Source organism: Ranitomeya variabilis, chromosome 3, assembly GCF_051348905.1.
Source record: "Ranitomeya variabilis isolate aRanVar5 chromosome 3, aRanVar5.hap1, whole genome shotgun sequence".
Taxonomy (NCBI): Eukaryota; Metazoa; Chordata; class Amphibia; order Anura; family Dendrobatidae; genus Ranitomeya; species Ranitomeya variabilis.
This window is the reverse complement of record NC_135234.1, coordinates 211,165,943-211,193,116: the sequence shown is the minus strand read 5'-3', so window position 1 is coordinate 211,193,116 and position 27,174 is coordinate 211,165,943. Positions and strand designations below refer to the sequence as shown.

At 43.5% G+C, this 27,174-nt stretch overlaps 1 protein-coding gene across 1 annotated transcript in view; it reads left to right on the top strand.

Annotated features, from left to right (window-relative positions):
* Positions 1–899: 899 nt before the first annotated feature.
* KLHDC8A (kelch domain containing 8A) overlaps positions 900–27,174 on the top strand; it is a 501,637-nt gene continuing 475,362 nt past the window's right edge. Inside the window, exon 1 of the mRNA XM_077295115.1 lies at positions 900–996. The gene's annotated coding sequence lies outside the window, so the exon portion shown is untranslated. The remainder of the gene's footprint in view (positions 997–27,174) is intronic.

Here is a 27,174-nt window from a genome sequence, read left to right as displayed (position 1 = left end):
GGCATTATTACAAAAATTAATATGTTTAATGAGGCCAAACGACAGCAAATATTGAATGATATAGCTTTAGCAGGAGGCAGATGCTTAGCCATACTATTAGACAGATGATAGGAACAACAGAGAGATACGAATGCGAACACCTTAGAAGAGATGAGTTTCATCCACTCTAAGGAATCTCCCAGCTCACGTAACCATGGAAACTGCTATATTTAGTATATTTTAGTCTATTTTCTTCCATATAAATTCCCTTGCTGAGCTGTAGTCAACAGAACAGCTTCCACGTTACTAAATTATTCCAGAGGTCAATCAAATTTGACATCACCGCTTTACTTCTGACATCACATACTTTCCACTAATATAAAATCATTGTCTACCCAAGTACAAATTACCATTCTTTTGTGCCTTCATTTGCTTTATGTGTACATTACACTGTCTGCAAACTAAAAATGAATATTTTAAGCACCTCCACTAAAGATAGGTGAACTTGCAGCCCGACTGAGCTCCATTACTTATTTTACTTGCACTTACTGACATTTGTGTAACCATTCGTTCACAGACCTGGAGAAGCCAATTTAAAATAAAAATCCTGTTCTTTATCGATTCACCATTAAGAGACTCAATATGAAGCTGGGACCCAAAATAAAATCTACATCAACTATGTGCCATTTATAATACTGATCCTTTTATGTGGCAGACGGATGCTTACCTGGTAAGTGGGTTGAATATACAGTACAGACCAAAAGTTTGGACACACCTTCTCATTTAAAGATTTTTCTGTATTTTCATGACTATGAAAATTGTACATTCATCAAAACTATGAATTAACACATGTGGAATTATATACTTAACAAAAAAAGTGTGAAACAACTGAAATTATCTTATATTCTAAGTTCTTCAAAGTAGCCACCTTTTGCTTTGATGACTGCTTTGCACACTCTTGGCATTCTCTTGATGAGCTTCAAGAGGTAGTCACCGGGAATGGTTTTCACTTCACAGGTGTGCCCTGTCAGGTTTAATAAGTGGGATTTCTTGCCTTATAAATGGTGTTGGGACCCTCAGTTGTGTTGAGCAGAAGTCTGGTGGATACACAGCTGATAGTCCTACTGAATAGACTGTTAGAATTTGTATTATGGCAAGAAAAAAGCAGCTAAGTAAAGAAAAACAAGTGGCCATCATTACTTTAAGAAATGAAGGTCAGTCAGTCCGAAAAATTGGGTAAACATTGAAAGTGTCCCCATGTGCAGTTGCAAAAACCATCAAGCGCTACTAAGAAACTGGCTCACATGAGGACCGCCCCAGGAAAGGAAGACCAAGAGTCACCTCTGCTTCTGAGGATAAATTTATCCGAGTCACCAGCCTCAGAAATCGCAGGTTAACAGCTGCTCAGATTAGAGACCAGGTCAATGCCACACAGAGTTCTAGCAGCAGACACATCTCTACAACAACTGTTAAGAGGAGACTTTGTGCAGCAGGCCTTCATGGTAAAATAGCTGCTAGGAAACCACTGCTAAGGACAGGCAACAAGCAGAAGAGATTTGTTTGGGCTAAAGAACACAATGAATGGACATTAGACTAGTGGAAATCTGTGCTTTGGTCTGATGAGTCCAAATTTGAGATCTTTGGTTCCAACCACCATGTCTTTGTGCGACGCAGAAAAGGTGAACGGATGGACTTTACATGCCTGGTTCCCACCGTCAAGCAGGAGGAAGAGGAGGTGTGATGGTATGGGGGTGCTTTTCTGGTGACACTGTTGGGGATTTATTCAAAATTGAAGGCATACTGAACCAGCATGGCCACCACAGCATCTTGCAGCAGCATACTATTCCATCCGGTTTGCGTTTAGTTGGACCATCATTTATTTTTCAACAGGACAATGACCCCAAACACACCTTCAGTCTGTGTAAGGGCTATTTGACCAAGAAGGAGAGTGATGGGGTGCTACACCAGATGACCTGGCCTCCACAGTCACCAGACCTGAACCCAATCGAGATGGTTTGGGGTGAGCTGGACCGCAGAGTGAAGGCAAAAGGGCCAACAAGTGCTAAGCATCTCTGGGAATTCCTTCAAGATTGTTGGAAGACCATTCCCGGTGATTACCTCTTGAAGCTCATCAAGAGAATGCCAAGAGTGTGCAAAGCAGTCATCAAAGCAAAAGGTGGCTTCTTTGAAGAGCCTAGAATATGAGACATAATTTCAGTTGTTTCACACTTTTTTGTTAAGTATATAATTCCACATGTGTGAATTCATAGTTTTGATGACTTCAGTGTGAATGTACAATTTTCATAGTCATGAAAATACAGAAAAATCTTTAAATGAGAAGGTGTGTCCAAACTTTTGGTCTGTACTGTAGGTCTGCCACCCTCTTGTAAAAATTGAAGACACCACTGAACTGTCCAGGACTGTAATATGCTTAATATTATATATTTCTGGTGACCATGTTGCAATAGAGATTCCATATGATTACTAGAGTTGTCATATACAGTGCAATTCTATAGTTATAATATTATAGCCGTGCCACTTGGTTTTTAACGTTATATTAGACCTGCTGTATATGGCCAGCAATAATATAGCAAAGTGATATTAAATCCGTTCAGTTAAGTACAAAGAGTCCGGTTCATTAAGACTGGTGTTTCGCATTAATGATGCTGGAATAAGAGGCTCCTAATTCATGGCTGGACTGGCCATCTGGCAAATCTTGAGGATGAGCCTGTCCGGCAATGAGCCGCATCTGCCTGCAAAACTTTTAGCAATATCGTTGTCCTCAAGAAGCCGATACTGTTAGCAGCTGTAGAGGAGCAGAAGGCCATCAGCTACCTGTTCTGTCAATTACTCTATCAAACTGCAGGCTACTCCCAAACTGTGTTCTCTTGGAGGCCACGCAGGGGGCATCGGGAAGTGCAATGACATAACTGTTTAATGCCACCTAAGCTGGATCACTGTGAGACAAGCTTGAAGAGAAGACGAATGCTCCAGCGGATGGTAAACCATTATTAGGCGAGTATACACTCTATAAATTATAAACGGGGGGTGGGGGGGGCAGCTGTGGTGACATCATACCTTGTGTGTTGGAATGTGTTATTGGGTCCATCATACTGTGTATTTGAGAAGGGGGCTATGGGGAATATTACTGTGTGGGGGGCATAATTCGATGTGTAGATGAGCTATGGATGCATCATACTGTGTATAAGGGGCTGTAGGGTGCATAACATTATGTATAATAGGGGTCACCTGCATATAGAGGGCTATGGTGACCATCATACTGTGTGTAAGGGCATCGTACTATGTAAAGGGGAGTTATGGGGAATCATACTGTGTATAGGTGTATAGGGTGCTATAATGATGATCATTCTGTTTGTGATGTCTTTGGGGGCATCATACTGTGTAAGGGTGTGTGTGGAGGACATCATATTGTGTATGAGGGGATGTGGGGGACATCATATTGTGTGTATGGAAGAATGTACTCAAGGAGCCACCATGCTGTGTATGGGTGGCTGAGGAGACCATCTTATTATGTGGAGAGCTGTGGTGGCCATCATACTGCATAATGAGAGATAATTATTATTATAAGGAAGCACAGGGGCTTGTTTTATTATTAGAAAGAGGTACTAAGTCATTTAAATTATTAAAAGAAGGGGAAATTATTAAAAGCATAAGAGAACATTATAATTATATGGTGCCGTATAACTGTATGGATGCACATTTTTGCTAACATTATTACTGTGTCATTACTATGTAAAGCCACAGAGGGGGCACTGTTATTTGTGGGGCACGAAAGGAGGGTTCAATTACTGTGCAGGGCACAAAGAGGGCACTATAACTCTCTAAAGCACTGGTTGCAGTACTATACCTTTTCTATAGAGGTGAGGGAATGTGAGGAGAACGTTGGAGGAGCAGTAAGCCAAAAATGTGTTACATTTTGCATGAACAAGTTATGGATGTAAGAAGTGGTCATGGTGGTCTGGGCAAATTTGAAAAGAAAAAGGAAAATAAATTATAATTATTTGAGTATGTCAATGTTGAGTATCTGTACAGGGGTCTGCAGAGCTCTGGCTAGAGGCGTATCTGGGGGGGCAGTTGTGGCAAGTGCCTCATGCCTCCCTGGACTGGGAGCCGGCCGTTCTCTGTGTCGGCTGTCAAGCTGACAGCCAGCACAGAGAAACTGCAACGTGTCGGCTCCCAGCGGAGCTGAAAACACCGAAGATTAAGTGCATGGGGGGGTAAATGTAACATGTGTGGGGAGATTTGGAGTGGGGATGGAGGATTTAATGTATGTAGGGAGATTTGAGGACTCAAAATGAGGAGCCAAGGGGGAGATGCAGGGCATGTATGAGGAAACAGTATGGGGGAATGGGGGGCATGGATGAGGAAACAGTATGGGGGAATGGGGGCATGGACGATGAAGCTATATGTGGGAATGGGGTGCATGTGTGAGGAACCAGTATGAGGGATGGGTACAGCCAGGAGAGGACAGTATACCAAGGAGGGGGAGTGTGATGAGAGGATACAGTATAGAGACTGGGCCTTATAACAACGATACAGTGTGAGAGTACAGTGTGAAGAGGGGTCCCAGTATGGAAAGGAGAGGTCAGTGTGAAGAGCATATACCATAAGAGGGACAATATGGGGGTCATATTTTGTGCAGACAATATAGTGAGGGGCAATTATTTATTCAGGTGCTCACCGTAGGGCATAAATTTTTTGTTCAGGAGCATTATAATGACACTTCTAGCTTTAAGGGCATCGTGTGGGGATGTGCTGCACAAGACTGGAGAAGATGGAAGTCTGCAGAGAGGAGCTGTGGATGAGAAAACTCATCATGGGGTCTGGAAAAGATGAAGAAAAGAAGGGGAAGGACTCCAGGTGCAAAGTCATCTATAAGGTACCTAGATGTAAATGTTAGATGTGATACTGACATCCTCATGTTTTTATTTGTTAAGAGCATTAAAGGGATTATCCAGATTTGTGATGAGTCTGTAGTCATTCTTTGTGACTGCAGACTTCTGAATTCTCACAGTGCGAACTGCACGCTGTTAGGATTCTCTCGTGCCGGTGATTTACATACATGCGGTCACATGCTGACTAGACATGTGTGGCCTCACTCAATGAAAATGAACTGAGCGAGGCCGGGCACGTGTAATCAGAATTTGGCCAGAAGTATACACATCGCATGCTTATGCTGACATGACCTTCCACTCTTGCCACCAGCAAGGAAGAGTCCTAAAAGTGTGCAGTGCATTCCTTGTGAGAATTCAGAAGCCTGCAATGCCAGGATTCAGCTGCTCACTGTCAGAATTCAGCTCTGCAGGTTCCAGTAGTCATCACATGGACACTTCACTCATATGCGACAACCATATACTTATGGTCCTGCGACAACGAGCTTTTCTTCCTGCTTCTCTGTTTTTTTTTTAGAGAATTAGGGAGAGCAGCTATGACTATGTGTGCATATTGCATGTGTGCTTGGGGGTAAGGTGCCAAACTGAATTCTTGCCTCACATGCCAGGAAACCTAGATACAACTCTGGCTCTGGTATACAATTGATATTACCATTAACTGGTCACTGCATGATGGTAATATCAATCCCAGTGCAGTGGTTTTGATTTTCAGAATCAGGGGCGGATTATAATAGGGTCAATCTGGGAGGACTATGTCCCGGAAGTATTTCGCTGTGTTCCGGGACATAGTGTGCCGGCGCATGCGCACTAATGGTTTTCGGCTTTGCCCGCAGTTGGGCAAAGCATACTGCATGTGCGCAAGGCAAGATTGCTTTGCGCATGCGTTAACTAGGGAGGAAAGCGAATCAACGTCAAGTCAATTTCGTGACCAGCGTGCGGCCAGCTGGAAAAAAAGGGGTTAATAAAAGACCCGAAAAACACCGCCCATATGACCCAAAAAAGGACCCGCCAAATTCAGGTGACAGGTTCCCTTTAATAATATGCACTGTTGCTGGTTACATAGCTGGATAGGGGAGTGCTGGGTAAGAGCGCTCCTTGAAAGCATGAAAAGGTGCAAAACATGTTCCTGTTTCCTGTCCACAGAGATCAGGCACATATAGACAGAGTAGGCAGTCATTAGGAGAAGAATCTTTGGTTCTCAGCAAAGAGTGTCTGCATTATAGATGGTTGGCATGTGGGAGTGAGTAGCACTACCTGTACGATTTGCACAATTTCATGGCTATATAGAGGGACACAGAGGAGGAAAGAAGAAGCTTAAGTCTGTGCTGCTGTTGCTGTAGTTTACATAAACCAATGTGTAAAAAGTAAAAATTTCATGAATAGGTAAGTACATTTATAAAATTATTGCACTAATATAACTGTGTAGTACTGAAACCCATACACTAATTGCACAAAGACCAAATATTTACCCCTACAAAAATGATGGGTAAAATATTACAACCAGAAATGATGATTGACAATAAATGCTTTATTAGTGCAAGTATGCAAGTGCAGCGCCCCAGAGTCCTGGTCGTTGCAGTACTGATGCTCCGCCGCTAAGGGGAGTGATGGTACGTCTGATGGCACTTAAGGAGTTCACCTGACCAGGTATCACAGTCACACTTTACACTTCACATTCTGGCCACCAGGGGGAGCAAAGGGTTCTATGCATTAGGCCACTCCTCACAATCTGGTAAAACTGGGGGCTGGATAGGAAGTTAGTCAGAAGCTGACTGGGTTGGAACCAGGCAACATCCTGTGGCAGAGGGTGTTGCGGGGGAAGATTCAGGGGGGTCCCTGTCAGGGGTGGGATCCTGACAGAGGCCTAGCGACCAAGACAGAACGTTAAGGAACCGCGCCTGCACTACATCGCGGCGGTATCTCAAGAAAGGACAAAAAGCGAGGTTTATTGTGAAGAGTGAGAAACGAGATCAAAGCAAAAAGGAGATAACACCAGTAGGAATCATGCCGTAAGATCGAGGCAACATCCTACTGAGGCGTATAGCCGGTGGCCGGAACGCCAAGTAAGTATTGGGCTCCAAGCATTACTTCAAACCAACGGCAGGACAGTTAATTTTAGGTTGGCTGTCTCACCTAAATCACCTAAGCAGACATAGGGGGCAACTGTGGGAGAGGGGCGTCACTAGGGTCCCGGAAGAACTCCAGGCCTACCCGTCATACGGGTGCGTCCTAGCCATGTCATCTGGGGGACGGAGAAGAACATCAGAACAGATATAAGTTGTGGGAAAGAACATCAGAAACAGACACAACAGTTGTGAGGACTATCCCGTGGTGCTCAGCAGGGAAGTACTACAACACACAGGCGCTAGAAGGTAGGCACAGATTTCCACCTGCAAAGGGAGCTCTGGAGGTGCCATCGGACCGGCTGGTCTCAGCCCTGTTAACAGTACTCTGGATTGAGGATCTTGAAGCCTTCAGTAAAGAGGTAAAGAGACTGCAACCCTGTGTCCTCGTTATTCACCGCGACCTGCACCATGCACCACCACCTACACCTTTCATTGGACGCCCCTTAGCAGGGTCACGGACCAGGCCTAGCCACTGTGACAACCCTAGAACTGAGACAGAGAAGCCCGGTACCGAGTACCCCGCGGCCCTGCGTCTGGGGGCGCTCCAAACTAAAAAACCCTCCCAAACAATGATGGACTGACTCATTAACTGAATTTTAAACACTAAACAAGACCCCCCAATCATGTTCAGCACTGTAAAGTGGCGAACTGCTTGATTAAACAGGATAACATCTTTGTGCGACCACTCTGTTGATACTATAATATAATTTGCAGTATAAAGATACAGGAGGTCGGGCAGGTGGTGCAGCCGTCAGTGCATTCATACAGTCTGATTCAGTATATATAGTAAATGGGTAACTCAGGCCATAAATGTGAAAATGACCACACCAAAGAATAAAGTTTGTGCATCATGTAAGAATAAAACAAACGTTACTGCCCAGCAATAGAACAGTAAAGATAAGATGGATGTTATACTGGATTAATAGCAATCCTAAAATACATACACAACTGAACATGATTATTACACATATGCACATGACACTAATAAATAGTGAACGTAACTGAATCCAAATGTACGTGATCCAAATATAAAAGTCAGGTGACATAAGAACATGATGAATGAATTCACATTGCAGCAATGAATATGAATGTGATTGGAAACTCAATTTCCACAACTAGAATAAAATGCTAAATTAAAGTGATTTAAAAATATGACAAATAATAAACGTTTAAAGAATGTGTATATAAAAATATGGGAGGAAAAAAAGTGTGTAGGACATGCCATAAAAACGGAATGAAAAAATGTGTGTGGGAATGATGAAACTGTCATGATAAAAGAGTGAATGGGTGAAAAATGATTGAAGTTAAAAAGTGTGAGTGATGCAAAGTGAGAAGCCAAATGGATATGTGAAGATAGTGGTAACATAAAATTGTTATCAAGAACAAAATGGTGTAAAAAATTTTTAGAAATTTTTTTAAACTTTTTTTATATACAAATGTAGCTGTATGTGCACATGTGTGCATGCATGCACTCACACTGTATATGCATATACACCTGCGTACATTACCAGGCATCCTCTCCAAGGCATCAAAACGCTATGCAGTACAACACAAAGCTGCTTCTAAGGCTGCAGCAATATATCAGATGCCAGTATTCAAGTTTCTAAGCAAAGACAAATGAGCTTTTGTTGGGCTAAAACTAAGGCACAAAATGAAAAAGTAGAAGACTAAGGCAGGGGTCAATGATCAAAGTATTGACGAAAAATGGGGGACTTGTTGAGAATCTGTGGGCGTAAGGTATTCAGGATCCATGTCCACTTAGACTTACATTGTGCAGGGCAGCGAGTAACATCGCCTCTGCATATAACTATTAGGATACAATCTATCTCCTCGCTTTCACAAGTGTAGTTTCACAGGAATGATGCAGTATGAAATAACGAGGGTCCTGCAAAACCACCATGCGTAAATCCTTCACCTTCAGATTGAGCTGCTGCAATTGCCCTATCAGAGCAGAGATTGGATCCATCATGGATCAGAGAAAATGGTAGCTGTCAGAATTAATGTCACCACACAGCTGTTGGGTGACCCAGGACCAGGGGCTCCTTCCCTGTCTCTAACACTAGGGGGCACCCAAGCTCTCCCTGCTCCCCAGGATACTTCAGATGGCGAAGATGTCTTGGCCTCTGCCCTTGCCTTATCTCCTAAGTTAGCCCTCTGTCTGTTCTCCTCCCCCACGCAGGCAAGAGCGGGTGCTATTGTGCACCATAGTACACTAACCCGCCAAGTATAAGCAGATTGTGGAATGCAGTGACAGACAGAAGACAAAGCAAGGGTTAACAAATTGAACAGTTTTAATTGAACAGGGGGTTAACTCCTTGCAGGGAGATGAAGCGTTAAACGAGGGAATAAATAGTCCGTTTGCAAGCGATATGCAGAGTTAATGAGCAAGCAGTTCTTTTTGTACACTCATCGTGTCAGAAGTTGCACAGACTGAAGATACTACTTGGGAGTTGGTAGCGCCAGTAACGGCTGGCGAGAAGGCTTGTCCAAGGAGATTCCATTGGAAACGGTGGTCCGTCTTCTGGCAGTAGCAGTCGGTCTTCAGCACCTTCCGCTGAGCCCCTAGTCCATGAACATATGCGGCTGGAGAAAACAAGACCGCATAACTATCTGGGTCTCCCGTGGGCAGGAAGGTATATGCTGGTAAGGTGGGTTGCAAACATCTGTCCAGTACCCGGTTCTCTCTTTGTGGCACTTGCGCTGTACTCATGATCACAAAGCGCATGGCACCTCGCTCTCTGCCAGCTATCGGGCGCACTGCACGTCTCTCTCTGTGCTGCACGCTGCCTGTTCCTGCCAAGTCTGTAGCGCCGACAACAACTGGCGTGATGTTTCTCCAACAAGGTCCTGTAGACAACGGACCGACGGCGAGGGCAGCAGAGAACAGTCCTGAACTCTGCCCTGGCTCTTAGGCTGAGGTGCGGCGCTTAGCTGAACGGGGCTCCTGGCTCTTTCCCTGTTACTGAGGTGGGCTCCAGCAGCATCCTGGCGTCGGATCGGCCACTTGTCGTTGTGGCCCGGCTGCACACCACTCAGTGCATGCTGCGCATGCACCTTGCCTCTGTCACCGCCAGCGGGAAACTGCCCGATGCTGTGAGTTCTTTTACTTTTAACAGCGCCCCAGCTTCTGGGTCAGGCAACCTGTCCGGGCCTTTTTGCCTTCCCCGGACAACATGGGATGCAGCCTCAGCAGTTCCAGACCTGGTCTGGCACAGGTACCTGCAGTCTGGTCTTCCTCCTTACTCTCCCTCTCCTTTAGCTCACCATTCCACGGGCAATGACTATTTGCGCCCCTTTATGTTCTTCGAAGGTGGGCCAGATGCCCACAGTTTTCACACCCATTTTTGCCTCTCTTGCACTTTGTTTTGCCAAAGAAGAGTGTTCTGCGTATATTGCGTGGGCGGAACTCCAACGTGGTCACAGTGAGCACTTGAGGCACCTCTTGAACTTTCTCGTCAGGAGTACTCAGATCTTCAGGTATCTCATACAGAATTTCGAAATTGGGCTCTCCTCCATGGCATTCAATGTCCTCCTCCACTAAGTCATCTGACTGCACTTTATCATCGGGCCGCAGCTCTTGGTTTTCCCCAGCCTGACAGCCATCCAAAACATGGAGCGACACCCGCATACTCGGTACCTCCTTCAGCTGTGTAAGTGTGCTTTCCCCAACATCTGACTGTGCACTAGATGTGAGTTCTACCTCCGCCTCTTTGCTGGGGCCACTGTCATCTTCAACTTCCATGCTCTTGGGTAATGCAGAAATCTTGCCTCAGGCAAATGACACCATCTCCCTCACTTCTCGACATCCGACGCCATGGTTCTGCCTTGCTCTGGCCGAAGCTCCCCTCTGCTCGCCGCACCATTTCTTCCAGGTGCAGTGTTCTCTCTAGTGATGAGCGAACATGCTCGGTAATGCTCGGCTACTCACCTGAGTATCGTTATACTCGCGGTACTCGATGAGCACTGAGCATTTCCGGGATTATTTGGCAGACACATGGACAAGTGCTTGTGCGCAGGGATGGAACATCTAACTGACGGCACAATGGGTTAACATAGTGGAAGCCAGGACCCAGTCGGACCTTGGGATGGAACAAGACGCCGAGGATTGTGGGCACTACATCAATCAGGGTTTCCCCCACAGTCTACAGCTCCTGCACCTCCTCCTTCTGCTCTTCAGCCTCTATCTCCGAAATAACCACATCAGTCACAAGCTGGAAGCACTGCAGCACTGCCTCAGCCAAGTTGTAACAGGCTGTGCTGAAACTAATATGCTTAGGTGACAAACCACACAATGCTGAAGAGTTGTGGACAAAGAGCAGGAAAATCTGTAGTTGACACCGCTGAACCTACAGCCAGGCATGGTCGTGTGTGACAATGGCCGGAACCTGGTGGCAGCACTGAGGCAAGGCAAGCTCACACACGTACCATGCCTGGCCCATGTGCTTAACCTCATTGTTCAACGGTTTCTCAAAAGCTACCTAGAGCTGCCGGATCTGCTTGTGAAAGTACGCCACATGTGCCCATTTTAGACAGTCAGCTACAGCTTCAGCCGCCCTTTCCATGCTTCAGCAGCGTTTGCAGCTTCCAGCTCACCGAATGTTGTGTTATGTCCCCACGCATTGGAACTCTACACTGCATATGTTGGAAAGGATTTGTGAGCAGAAGAGGGCAGTTGTTGAATACCAGCATCACCAAGGCTGTCGGTATTCAGTTCAGACTCCACACATAAGACCTCAGGAGTGGACATGAATGTCAGACATATGTACCATCCTACAAAACTTTGAGGAGTCCACCAAGATGGTGAGCAGCGATGATGCCATAATTAGCGTCACCATCCCGCTTCTCTGTGTTCTGTAACACCCTCTGCTCACAATCAAAGAGGATGCATTGCAGGCAAAGCACAATGAGATGGAGCAAGGAAGCATGCAGGGTGATTATACACAGCCCAGCCTCATGTCATCCCCACATGGATTGGTTGACAATGAGGAAGAGGAGGAGGAGGAAGAATAGCAGCTATTTTCATGCGCTATAGACAGTACTACAAGCATAACTGTCATACCGTCTGTTCTGCGTGGATGGCCTGAGGACAGGGAGGAGGAGGAGGAGAGCATGGTCTGTCGTCCTCTTGGTGAGGACATGGAAGTCTTGCCTGTTAGCAGTCTGGAATGCATGGCTGGCTTTATGTTGCGCTGCCATTCCCATAACACCCGCATTATGAAAATTTTCGGTGACACTCATTACTGGTTGGTGACACTTCTAGATCCACGCTTCAAGGAGAACTTTCAGTTTCTTCTTCCAGAGGCAGACAGGTGTACTAAAATTGTGCAGTACCAGAGCGCCCTTGTTGCGAAATTATAAAAAAAATCCCATCTGAAAACGCTGGCAGCAGAGATCACAGTTCATTAGACAACCAAGGAGTACAGGCGAGAGAGACACAACTCCAATCCAGCAGAAGCAGGGGAACAGTGGCAAAGTTCTAGGAGAGTTTTCTCAGACCCTCCCATCGAACAGGCCCTGAGATGCGGGTACTCTCACAAGGAGTGCAAAGTTCCTTTCATCATAGGCCTTGTTGACCTCTCTCCAAATGTAACATTCGTGGTTGTGGCCAAAAAGTTCAATTTTGGTCTCATCACTCCAAATTACCGTGTTCCAAAAGTTTTGAGGCTTTTCTCTGTGCTGTTTTGAGTATTGAAGCAAGATACTTTGTTTGAATTTGTGCAGTAATGGCTTTCTTCTGGCGACTCGACCATACAGCCCATTTTTCTTCAAGTGCCTCCTTATTGTGCATCTTGAAACAGCCACACCACTAGTTTTCAGAGTCCTATATTTCAGCTGATGTTATTTGTGGGTTTTTCTTTGCATCCCGAACAATTTTCCTGGCAGTTGTGGACCAAATTAACTTTATTATATAGGAAACAAAAACCATATCCTAAAATGCTGACATTTTGCCATCACGTAGTGCAAATGATAACAATGCACTAGATGACAGAAACTGCAACACTATGTACAAATGGCCCCCATGAAGAGCTGATTAATCATATATGTTTGTTCAAAATAATACATAGCACTTTGATTGTATAAATACACAACATACTATGATAATTACAGAAAGAAGAGATCTATGAATTCCTAAAACTCAAAATGTATTAAGATAATATAAAAAAAAATTACATAAAACTTAAAACACCTGTAAAACAAGGAATATCATCATAGGGACATCAACATTTTGCTTACAAACACAAAAAAAGAAGAAAAAAAGGCAATAAATTATCAATGCATGCAATACTATCATGTTATTGCAAATATAGAGTTGAAAGAAGTTTACATACACTATATAAAAAGACGAATATGCAGGTTTTTCTCAATTTCTGACATGAAATCAGAATAAAGCTTTCCCGTTTTAGGTCAATTAGGATTACTAATATTTGCCAAATGCCAGAATAATGAGAGAGAGACAGAATGTTTTAAGGCATTTTTATTACTTACTGCAAAGTCAAAAATTTACATACATTTCATAAATAATTGGTACCATTACCCTTAAACTGAATGACTTGAGTCAAACATTTGGGATTTTATTCCACAAGCTTCTCACAATAGTTGGTCGGAATTTGGGCCCATTCCTCCTGCAAAACTGGTGTAACTGATCCAGGTTTGTAGGTCGCCTTGCTCGCACCTGCCTTTTCAGCTTTGCCCATACATTTTCAATAGGATTGAGATCAGGGCTTTGTGATGGCCTCTCCAAAATATTGACTTTGTTATCCTAAACCCCTTATGGACCAGAGGTATTTCTGTTTTTGCGTTTCCATTTATTGCTCCCCTTCTTCCCAGAGCCATAACTTTGTTATTTTTCTGTCAATATGGCCATATGAGGACTTGTTTCTTGCAGGACGAGTTGTACTTTTGAACAGCACCATTGCTTTTACCATATCATGTACTGGAAAACGGGAAAAAATTCTAAGTGGTTTGAAATTGCAAGAAAAGTGCAATTCCACAATTATTTTTTAGTTTTTTTACCATGTTCACTGAATGCTAAAACTGACCTGTCATTATCAATTTGTAGATACCAAACATGTCTAGCTTCTTTCTGAGACCTGTAGCGTCTTCATTTTTCCGGATCTGGGGCGGGGAGAAGGTTTGTTTATTGCGTACCAATCTGACGTTTTTATTGATATCATTTTGGTGTAGATACAATCTTTAGATCGCCTGTCATTGCAATTTATTGCAATGTTCCAGCAACCAAAAAAGGTAATTCTACAAACATTCGATCGCTTATGCTACATACACTCCCTGACAGAAGTTATGTTGCTTATCCATGTTGTGTAAATAAAAGCCTGACATTAAATTCATCCATTGGCTGTATAAATTATTCTTTTGAAAACTGAAACCCTCCAAAATGTGGTTTAGGTTAAGAAAATAAATTGGCATCAATGCAGAAATATTGATCAGTTAATGGACACAGAATGGTCAGATTTTGGCAAGACAATAGTTTTGTCGCCCACAGAAAGTAATGTGATATTCAAACAAATAATTAACTAAAAATACAAATATAAGTTGCATAACATTGGTGAATGAAGTTGTGGTGCTATTAGTGTCATATTTAATATTTTGTGTGACTTCCATGAGCTTGAAGGACTGCATCCATGCGGTTCAACAATGATTCATACAATTTATTAATGAAGTCATCAGGAATAGCAAAGAATGCAGTCTTACATGCCTTCCAGAGTTCATCTAGAGTCTTTGGTTTTGTCTTCCAAGCTTCCTCTTTCATCCTACCCCAAACATGCTCAATGATGTTCATGTCTGGTGACTGGGCTGGCCAGTCCTTGAGCACCTTGATCTTTTTTGCCTGGAGGAACTTTGTTGTAGAGATGGATGTATGAGAAGGAGCACCACCCTACTGCAAAATTTGACCCCTTTTATGATTTGGAATATAAGAGGTAGCTAATACTTCTTGATATTTAAGGCTATTGATATTGCCTTCCACCTTGCAAATGTTTCACACACCCCCATACTGAATGTAACTCCAGACCATGATCTTTCCACCACCAAATTTAACTATTTTCTGGGTGTATTTTGGATCCATCTAGGCTCCAGCAGGTCTCCTGCAGTATTTGTGGCAGTTGTGGTGTAATTCTATTGAAGATTCATCAGAGAAATCCACCTTCTGCCACTTTTCCAGCGTTCATCTGTTTAGCAGGCTGTGGGACTTTGCAAAGGCCACACGGTTTTTATTTGCCTTTTGTTTAATGCTGGCTTCTGGGCACTGATTCGACCATGGAGGCCATTTCGAGACAGAATCCTACAAACTGTTCTAGTTGACACAGGAACTTGAGGTGACCAGGCCTCTTGGAGCTCTGCTGCAGTGGAAGAGGGGCTTGCTTTGGATTTCCTAACCAACAAACGTTCTTCCTGAGCAGTTGTCTTGCGGGGTCTGCCGGACCTGGGCTTGTCAAACACATCTCCAGTCTCCTCAAATCTTTTTTTAATTCTTTGTACTTGACGCTGAAACACATTAAAGGTGCCAGCCACCTCTGCAGTGGATCTGGTCTTCAGCCTCTTGATAATCCAGGCTTTGTAATAATTATAGGGGATAACTTAGGAGACTCTTTGAATGGAACAAGACAACTACAGGACACAGTTTTATAAGTGGTAAAGTGTTATGGACCTGGTGGTTAGGTGCACCAGGAATGACCTGATAGTTAAACATGGAATCGGGACGAGCTCTGGGGAAATGGGAACTCTGCTGACCGCAAACCCTACTCCTATCAACACAACTAGAAATAGCCGTGGAGTGTGCCTGACTCTGCCTAGGCGCCTCTTCACAGCCTAAGAGCTAACTACCCCTAAAGAAAGGAAACAAAGCCTCACTTGCCTCAGAGAAATTTCCCCAAAGGTAAAAGCAGCCCCCCACAAGTATTGACTGTGAGTTAAGAGGAAATCACAAACACAGGATGAAATAGGCTTTAGCAAAGAGAGGCCAGTCTAACTAAACAGATTGAGGATAGAAAAGGGATCTTTGCGGTCAACACAACAAACTACAAAAACCACGCAGAGTGTGCAAAAAATACCCCCGCACCGACTCACGGTGCGGTGGTGCCACTCTGCACCCCCAGAGCTTCCAGCTAGCCAGGCAGTTTCATGATAGCAAGCTGGACTAGAACTTAGCAAGAAAAACCATAAGTAATAAATGAACAAGCCGGAACTTAGCTTTTGCTGGAGTAGACAGGTCCTCAGAAAGATCCAGGAGAGATCTGAACCAGTACTAGAACATTGACAGCTGGCATGGAGTAACGATCTGAGTGGAGTTAAATAGAGAATCCTAGCCTAGCCCTAAGGCTAGGGAAGGAATCTCAGAACCAGCAGCTCCCCTCACAGCCACCAGAGGGAGTCCAAGGACAGAACTCACCGAAGTACCATTCATGACCACAGGAGAGAGTTCGAGAACGGAATTCACAACAGTAAAGTCTATATTATCACACGGTGATTCAAACAGGTCCAGAGAGAAACTCAAGTCCACAACACTTGGTGTAAATATTAAATGCAGCTTAGCAGTCTATAGGAAACTTCAGAGGAAAATGCAATCAAGCAGAAAGTCTATAAAGCACAGTTATTCTTGAGGATACTTGACACGAATAAATCCTTGTCTTAGTCCAAACACAGATAGATACGTTTATAAGGCAGTTCAAATCATATCTCAGCTCAACCAGGGAGGCCTGGTTAATAGTCTCAGGTTTTTGCAGAGCAGAAACAGCTTACATATCCAGCAAATGTAGATGGAAGTAAACACGAGCGGCAGATGAAGGAGGATTACTGGAAACTGGTGTATGCAGCAGGAACTCAGAGCAGAGTAGCAGGATAACCCCACAGGTTCACAGGAGCAGGTATATAGCCAGGGAGTAATCAGAGGTCAGGAGCTGGATGCAAGGCAGAATACTCTAGCACAGACTGAAGGCTGGGGTGGAGTTTTATAGCAGGAAGACACAGTGCACATGAGACCAAAGACGCCATCTTGGAAATGGGCAGTAATGCACAAAAGGTAAAAAATGTTCAGAGTCCTGACAGGCTTTGGTCGCAGGGTGGATTTTTGGCATGTTGTCAGAGCTCAAGTTGCAGTTCAAGTAAAGGTCTGGGGTGCTGGTTTTTTTTAATACACACACACTAATTAACCAATCATTTACTAAGCACAGGTGAGGATGTAAACTAAGATTGGGTACATTATATGACCAGGCGAAATCTGACCATTCTATGCCCATTAACTGATCAATATTTCTGCATTGATGCCAATTTATTTCCTTAACCTAAACCACATTTCGGAGGGTTTCAGCTTTCAAAAGAATAATTTATACAACCAATGGATGAATTTAGAGGCAGGTTATAAGCTTTTATTTACATAACATGGATAAGTGACATAACTTCTGTCAGGGAGTGTAGAGCAGGGATGCAGTCCTTCTCTATGTTTCAGAATGTTCACTTGCTATGAGCGCCACCCAGCGATCTGGCAATGATAACCACAAAGGTCTCCTGCAGACCCCAGGTTGTCATGCCAACCCATCGGCGACCCATGGTTCTGTGATATATGCACCGATGGGTGGGCTTAATGATGCCCATCCTGCACGTGCATGTTAAATGTTGCTGTCAGAGTTTGACAGCAGCATTTAACATGCCATGAGTGGACTCGTGATTCCACCCACGGCTGTTTTGAGCACATGACAGCTGATCAGATCAGCTGTCATATGCCAGAATAGGTGTGGGCTCCGATGTCCAAGGCGTCCAATGTCGGATATATTTGTCATTGGACATTAAGGGGTTAAGCCACTTAGTTACCATTTTGGCAGTATCCATTTGGAAGACCTATTTCGGCCCAAGGTTTAACTTTCAAGCTGATGTCTTGAGATGTTGCTTCAGAATTGCTACATAATCTTCTTTTCTCATGATGCCATCTATTTTGTGAAGTGCACCAGTCCCTCCTGCAGCAAAACAATCCCACAACATGATGCTGCCACCAGTTGGGATGGTGTTCTTAGGCTTCCAAGCTTCTCCCTTTTAGCTCAGAATGTAACGATGGTCATTATGCCCAAAAAATTCAATTTTAGTTCCATCAGACCAAAGTCTTTGTTTCTGTGTGCATTTGCAAACATTAGTCTTTCGAGTAATGGCTACATCCTGGCAGAGTGGCCTTTCAGCCCATGTTGATACAGTACTCGTTTCACTTTGGATATTGACACAATCTTACCACCATCATCTTTAAAAGGTCTTTTGCTTTTGACCTTGGGTTGGCATGCACATGTTAGACCAAAGCACTATCATCTCTGGGACACAGAACCCGTCTCCTTCCTGTGCGTTCTGATGGCTGGACATTCCCATTTTGCTTGTACTTGCATATAATTGTTTGTACAGATGAGCGAGGCACCTTCAGGTATCTTGAAATTGTACCCCAGGTAAGCCAGTCTTGTGCAAGTTCTCTTTCTGATATATTGGCGGATTTCTTGATACTTTCTCATGATGCTACACAAAGAAGTAGTGTGCATTAAAATACATCCACAGATGTGTCTCTAATTAACTCAGTTGTTGCCAAAAAATCAGAAGCTTCCAAATTCTGGGCAGTGCAGAATTGTTTAAAGGCATAGTAATCTTAGTGTATGTAAACGTTTGACTTTGCTTTAAGTAATAAAAACGCCTTAAAACATTCTCTCTCCCTAATTATTCTTGCATTTGGCAAATGTTAATAATTATGGTAATCCTAATTGACCTAAAATGGGAAAGGTTAATTTTGATTTCATGTCAGATATTGAGAAAAACATGCATTGTCTTTTTATATAGTGTATGTAAACTTCTGGTTTCAACTGTATAAACTTCATTACACTTGCATTGATGATGTCTGCCCTATTTTCCAATAGTCAAATTGATCATGCGAGCTATAATCCAATCAACGTATATATACTCATGCTAGTGCAAATCTATAGCTTGTGATCCACATACATTAACCCCTTAAGCCCGTATGACGTACTATCCCGTCGAGGTGGGGTGGGCCTTAATTCCCGGTGACGGGATAGTACGTCATACGCGATCGGCCGCGCTCACGGGGGGAGCGCGGCCGATCGCGGCCGGGTGTCGGCTGCATATCGCAGCTGACATCCGGCACTATGTGCCAGGAGCGGTCACGGACCGCCCCCGGCACATTAACCCCCGGCACACCGCGATCAAACATGATCGCGGTGTACCGGCGGTACAGGGAAGCATCGCGCAGGGAGGGGGCTCCCTGCGGGCTTCCCTGAGACGATCGGTACAAGGTGATGTACTCACCTCGTACCGAACGTCTTCTCCCTGCAGGCCCCGGATCCAAAATGGCCGAGGGGCTGTATCCGGGTCCTGCAGGGAGCACTTCCGGGTCGGAGCAGGCTGCAGATGAAAGCTGCAGCCTGCACGGCTGTAAGTGAGATCGGAGATCTCACAGAGTGCTGTGCACACTGTGAGATCAGCGATCTGTAATGTCCCCCCCTGGGACAAAGTAAAAAAGTAAAAAAAAAAATTTCCACATGTGTAAAAAAAAATAAAAAAAATTCCTAAATAAATAATAATAAAAAAAAAAAATATTATTCCCATAAATACATTTCTTTATCTAAAAAAACCAAACAAAAACAATAAAAGTACACATATTTAGTATCGCCGCGTCCGTAACGACCCAACCTATAAAACTGGCCCACTAGTTAACCCCTTCAGTAAACACCGTAAGAAAAAAAAAAAAAAAACGAGGCAAAAAACAACGCTTTATTACCATACCGCCGAACAAAAAGTGGAATAACACGCGATCAAAAAGACGGATATAAATAACCATGTTACCGCTGAAAACGTCATCTTGTCCCGCAAAAAACGAGCCGCCATACAGCATCATCAGCAAAAAAATAAAAAAGTTATAGTCCTGAGAATAAAGCGATACCAAAATAATTATTTTTTCTATAAAATAGTTTTTATCGTATAAAAGCGTCAAAACATAAAAAAAATGATATAAATGAGGTATCGCTGTAATCGTACTGACCCGACGAATAAAACTGCTTTATCAATTTTACCAAGCGCAGAACGGTATAAACGCCTCTCCCAAAAGAAATTCATGAATAGCTGGTTTTTGGTTATTCTGCCTCACAAAAATCGGAATAAAAAGTGATAAAAAATGGTCACGTGTCCGAAAATGTTACCAATAAAAACGTCAACTCGTCCCGCAAAAAACAAGACCTCACATGACTCTGTGGACCAAAATGTGGAAAAATTATAGGTCTCAAAATGTGGAGACGCAAAAACTTTTTTGCTATAAAAAGCGTCTTTTAGTCTGGTTTCACACTTGCGTTTTTATCTGCATGCGTTTTTTTAAAAAACCGCATGTGTGAAAAAATGCATGTAAACGCGGTAAAACGCATGCGTTTTTATAGAAAAACACAAGAAAACAAGAAAAAAACAAAAAACCCTAACCCTACCCCTAACCCTACCCCTAACCTGAAATACGTGGCACTGAAATACGTGGCACTGAAATATACGTTTATATACGTATATACGTATATAAGTGCCACGATATTTCAGTGGCCACGTATATAAGTGCCACGTATTTAAGTGCCACGTATTTAAGTGCCACGTATTTAAGTGCCACGTATTTAAGTGCCACGTATTTAAGTGCCACGTATTTAAGTGCCACGTATTTAAGTGCCACGTATTTACGTGCCACGTATTTAAGTGCCACGTATTTAAGTGCCACGTATTTAAGTGCCACGTATTTACGTGCCACGTATTTACGTGCCACGTATTTACGTGCCACGTATTTACGTGCCACGTATTTACGTGCCACGTATTTTTCAGTGCCTGAAATACGTGGCACTGAAATACGTGGCACTGAAATACGTGGCACTGAAATACGTGGCACTTAAATACGTGGCACTTAAATACGTGGCACTTAAATACGTGGCACTTAAATACGTGGCACTTAAATACGTGGCACTTAAATACGTGGCACTTAAATACGTGGCACTTAAATACGTGGCACTTAAATACGTGGCACTTATATACGTGGCACTTATATACGTGGCACTTATATACGTGGCACTTACATACGTGGCACTTACATACGTGGCACTTACATACGTGGCACTTACATACGTGGCACTTACATACGTGGCACTTATATACGTGGCACTTATATACGTGGCACTTATGACTGTCAGAAAATGTTCAGTAAACGGTTAGGGGTGAGGTTAGGGGTAGGGTTTCAGGTAGAATTGGGGAGTTTCCACTGTTCAGGCACATCAGGGGCTCTCCAAACGCGACATGGCGTCCAATCTCAATTCCAGCCAATTCTGCGTTGAAAAAGTAAAACAGTGCTCCTTCCCTTCCGAGCTCTCCCGTGCGTCCAAAAAGGGGTTTACCCCAACATATGGGGTATCAGCGTACTAGGGACAAATTGAACAACAACTTCTGGGGTCCAAGTTCTCTTGTTATCCTTGGGAAAATAAAAATTTGGGGGGCTAAAAATCATTTTTGTGGGAAAAAAAATATGTTTTATTTTCACGGCTCTGCGTTGTAAACTGTAGTGAAACACTTGGGGGTTCAAAGTTCTCACAACACATCTAGATAAGTTCCTTGGGAGGTCTAGTTTCCAATATGGGGTCACTTGTGTGGGGTTTGTACTGTTTGGGTACATCAGGGGCTCTGCAAATGCAACGTGACGCCTGCAGACCAATCCATTTAAGTCTGCATTCCAAATGGCGCTCCTTCCCTTCCGAGCTCTGTCATGCGCCCAAACAGTGGTTCCCCCCCACATAGGGGGTATCAGCGTACTCAGGACAAATTGGACAACAACTTTTAGGGTCCAATTTATCCTGATACCCTTGTGAAAATACAAAACTGGGGGCTAAAAAATCATTTTTGTGAAAAAAAAAAAAATTTTTATTTTCACGGCTCTGCGTTATAAACTGTAATGAAACACTTGGGGGTTCAAAGTTCTCACAACACATCTAGATAAGTTCCTTGGGGGGTCTAGTTTCCAATATGGGGTCACTTGTGGGGGGTTTGTACTGTTTGGGTACATCAGGGGCTCTGCAAATGCAACGTGACGCCTGCAGACCAATCCATTTAAGTCTGCATTCCAAATGGCGCTCCTTCCCTTCTGAGCTCTGTCATGCGCCCAAACAGTGGTTCCCCCCCACATAGGGGGTATCAGCGTACTCAGGACAAATTGGACAACAACTTTTAGGGTCCAATTTATCCTGATACCCTTGTGAAAATACAAAACTGGGGGCTAAATTTCATTTTTGTGAAAAAAAAAAAAAAAATTATTTTCACGGCTCTGCGTTATAAACTGTAGTGAAACACTTGGGGGTTCAAAGCTCTCAAAACACATCTAGATAAGTTCCTTAGGGGGTCTACTTTCCAAAATGGTGTCACTTGTGGGGGGGTTTAATGTTTAGGCACATCAGGGGCTCTCCAAACGCAACATGGCATCCCATCTTAATTCCAGTCAATTTTGCATTGAAAAGTAAAATAGCGCTTCTTCCCTTCTGAGCTCTGCTATGCGCCCAAACAATGGTTTACACCCACATATGGGGTATCGTCGTACTCAGGACAAATTGCACAACAACTTTTGTGGTCTAATTTCTTCTCTTACCCTTGGGGAAATAAAAAAATGGGGGTGAAAAGATCATTTTTGTGAAAAAATATGATTCTTTATTTTTACGGCTCTGCATTATAAACTTCTGTGAAGCACTTGTTGGGTCAAAGTGCTCACCACACATCTAGATAAGTTCCTCAGGGGGTCTACTTTCCAAAATGGTGTCACTTGTTAGGGGTTTCAATGTTTAGGCACATCAAGGGCTCTCTAAATGCAACATGGCGTCCCATCTCAATTCCAGTCAATTTTGCATTGAAAAGTCAAATGGCGCTCCTTCCCTTCCGAGCTCTGCCCTGCGCCCAAACAATGGTTTACACCCACATATGGGGTATCAGCGTACTCAGGACAAATTGCACAACAATTTTTGGGGTCCAATTTCTTCTCTCACCCTTGGGAAAATAAAAAATTGGGGGTGAAAAGATCATTTTTGTGAAAAAATATGATTTTTTATTTTTACGGCTCTGCATTATAAACTTCTGTAAAGCACTTGTTGGGTCAAAGTGCTCACCACACATCTAGATAAGTTCCTTAGGGGGTCTACTTTCCAAAATGGTGTCACTTGTTAGGGGTTTCAATGTTTATGCACATCAGGGGCTCTCCAAATGCAACATGGCGTCCCATCTCAATTCCAGTCAATTTTGCATTGAAAAGTCAAATGGCGCTCCTTTGCTTCCAAGCTCTGCCATGCGCCCAAACTGTGGTTTACCCCCACATATGGGGTATCAGCGTACTCAGGACAAATTGTACAACAACTTTTGGGGTCTATTTTCTCCTGTTACCCTTGGTAAAATAAAACAAATTGGAGCTGAAATAAATTTTGTGTGAAAAAAAGTTAAATGTTCATTTTTATTTAAACATTCCAAAAATTCCTGTGAAACACCTGAAGGGTTAATAAACTTCTTGAAAGTGGTTTTGAGTACCTTGAGGGGTGCAGTTTTTAGAATGGTGTCACACTTGGGTATTTTCTATCATATAGACCCGTCAAAATGACTTCAAATGAGATGTGGTCCCTAAAAAAAAATGGTGTTGTAAAAATGAGAAATTGCTGGTCAACTTTTAACCCTTATAACTCCGTCACAAAAAAAAATTTTGGTTCCAAAATTGTGCTGATGTAAAGTAGACATGTGGGAAATGTTATTTATTAAGTATTTTGTGTGACATATGTCTGTGATTTAAGGGCATAAAAATTCAAAGTTGGAAAATTGCGAAATTTTCAAAATTTTCGCCAAATATTCGTTTTTTTCACAAATAAACGCAAGTTATATCGAAGAAATTTTACCACTAACATGAAGTACAATATGTCACGAGAAAACAATGTCAGAATCGCCCAGATCCGTTGAAGCGTTCCAGAGTTATAACCTCATAAAGGGACAGTGGTCAGAATTGTAAAAATTGGCCCGGTCATTAACGTGCAAACCACCCTCGGGGCTTAAGGGGTTAATTGAGAATTGACCTAGTTTTCAGACTGTCATGATCCATGGGCATTTTGACTCTTCTCTAAGTTCAATCAAAGTTATTTTTTGGAATTACTTAGGTTCTGGGGTTAAAAGTGCCAGTGATGGATGTTTGAAAATTTTTGCAGACAGGTTTGTCCCTGTGTCCCTTATGTAGGTACTCCTTGTTTCACAGGTCTTTCTAAGTTGTGTGTAATTTTTTAATATTATTTCAATAAAATTTGGCTTTTATGAATCCATGGATTTCTTCTTTCTGTGTTCCCCATGTAGACCCTGCCTCAAGAATTTCATAAATACTACTAAAGCATTCTATCAGGCAGTCATTCTCCAGGCAATGATCCTTGCTGGTTATTCATAAATATAACAAAGGTCTCACAGCTCCCCCTGGCTTACAGTGCAGACCAGTGTTCATTTTCTACTAGTAAAACTGCTATTATTACGTGTGCAACTATCATGAAGCCAAAGTAAAAAGAAATATATAACAATGCAAAAACCTATTGTATCTTAGTGCAGTATAGGGTTTAAAGGGCACAACCAATTATTTTAACCGCATATAGATGTAGCAGACATTTTCACTAATGTGATAATGAAGCACAGTCATACTACACTCTTCAATTTTGAAAATGCAACACCAAGAAGGAAAATCACATGATTATGGAAATCACAGATTGACAGCCATGTTAACAATATCCAAATTATGAAAAAATTGAAACTTTTTCAATACATCCCGGTTTATTCAATATTGTGCATAAGTGCTACGTGCAGAAATGCATGCACTCCTTGACATATTATCGATGTGGTTATTAATGTTTGTCTGAGGAATACCCTGCTACACTGAATGCACTGGGGCACACAAATTATTAAGATCTGATGCTGGAAGCTGTGTTTCCAGTAGCTGACCAATGATGTCCAAGATGTGCTCAATGGGAAACAAGTCTGGAGGTGCTGCAGGCCATGGTAGCACATTTAGTTCACACAGGCTGCTCACGGTAGCACAAGCAACATGTGGCCTGCAGTTGTCATGTTAAAAAATGGCTCCTGAGATAGTTTGGAGAAATGCCCGGGTAGGAGAATGGAGCACATTGTATAAAATTGATGCAATGCAGTTCAGATTCCAGGCCTGAACAAAACCCTGCAGAACTGATCAGAAGGAGAGAAGTTGCCGGAGGGACAGAATTATCCATTGCTCCAAGTATGGTGATGATGACAAATCAGGCCTTGGATACAAAAGGCCAGTGCGCCAAAAGGAGAGATATGGTGCCAAGAGAACTGTCAGTTGCTCTTGCTGCAGCTCCAGGAGCCGACACAGTTGGCTGCAGCTGTGTGTACCAGAATAGCCACGACTCAGATGACGACGGTCAAACATTGAAGAGCTACACCAGTCAAGGTCCAGACTCCACCTGTCGATGGTCAAGCACTGAAGATCAGAACAACGCTGGTCAAGCCTCCCAACCCAGATGACAGCGATCAACAGCCAAGGAACAGTCCCCATCGATAGGGACAAATGAGACATTCATCGTACCAAAAAAACCTTGAGGACATCCAGCCAGAGATCTGTTATGATTGAACTGGTGGTTAGGAGCACTAGAAATGACCAGATGAGCAAACTAGTAATACAGGACGAGCTCTGGGAAGTGGGAGCTCTGCTGACCGCAACCCCTAATCCTATCACAACAACTAGAAATAGCCGTGGAGCGTTCCTGACTCTGCCTAGACGCCTCTTCACAGCCTAAGAGCTAACTACCCCTAAAGATAGAAAATACAGCCTACCTTGCCTCAGAGAAATTCCCCAAAGAAATAGGCAGCCCCCCACACATATTGACTGTGAGTTAAGATGGAAGTCACAAACACAGGAATTAAATAGGTTTCAGCAAAGGGAGGCCAGACCTTACTAAACAGACTGAGGATAGAAAAGGTATTTTTGCGGTCAGCATAAAAAACTAACAAAAAACCACACAGAGTGTGCAAAAGAGAGCACCGCACCGACTCACGGCGCGGTGGTGCCACTCTGCATCCCAGAGCTTCCAGCTAACAAGACAAAATCATAATAGCAAGCTGGACAAAAACACAGTGGTAACAAATAAGCTAGCAGGGACTTAGCTTTTGCTGAAGTAGACAGGTCATCTGAAAGATCTAAGAGAACTGAACCAGTACTAGGACATTGACAGCTGGCATCAAGTAACGATCTGAGTGGAGTTAAATAGAGCAGCCAGCCAAGGCCTAAACGAGGTCAGCTGGGGAAGGAACCTCAGAGCCAGCAGCTCCACTCACAGCCACCAGAGGGAGTCCATGGACAGAACTCGCCAAAGTACCATTCATAACCACAGGAGGGAGTTCGAGAACAGAATTCACAACAGTACCCCCCCTTGAGGAGGGGTCACCGAACCCTCACCAGAGCCTCCAGGCCGATCCGGACAAGCCAAATGAAAGGCACGAACAAGATCGGCAGCATGAACATCAGAGGCAACCACCCAGGAATTATCCTCCTGACCATAACCTTTCCACTTGACCAGGTACTGAAGTTTCCGTCTCGAAACACGAGAATCCAAAATCTTCTCCACCACATACTCCAACTCCCCCTCAACCAACACCGGGGCAGGAGGATCAACGGAGGGAACCATAGGAACCACATATCTCCGCAATAACGACCTATGGAACACATTATGGATGGCGAAAGAAGCTGGAAGGTCCAAACGAAATGACACAGGATTAAGAATTTCAGAAATCTTATAAGGACCAATGAAACGAGGCTTAAACTTAGGAGACGAAACCTTCATAGGAACATAACGAGACGACAACCAAACCAAATCCCCAACACGAAGTCGGGGACCAACACAGCGACGGCGGTTAGCGAAACGTTGAGCCTTCTCCTGGGACAATGTCAAATTGTCCACTACGTGAGTCCAAATTTGCTGCAACCTGTCCACCACAGAATCCACACCAGGACAGTCCGAAGGCTCAACCTGCCCTGAAGAAAAACGAGGGTGGAAACCAGAATTACAGAAAAAAGGCGAAACCAAAGTGGCCGAGCTGGCCCGATTATTAAGGGCGAA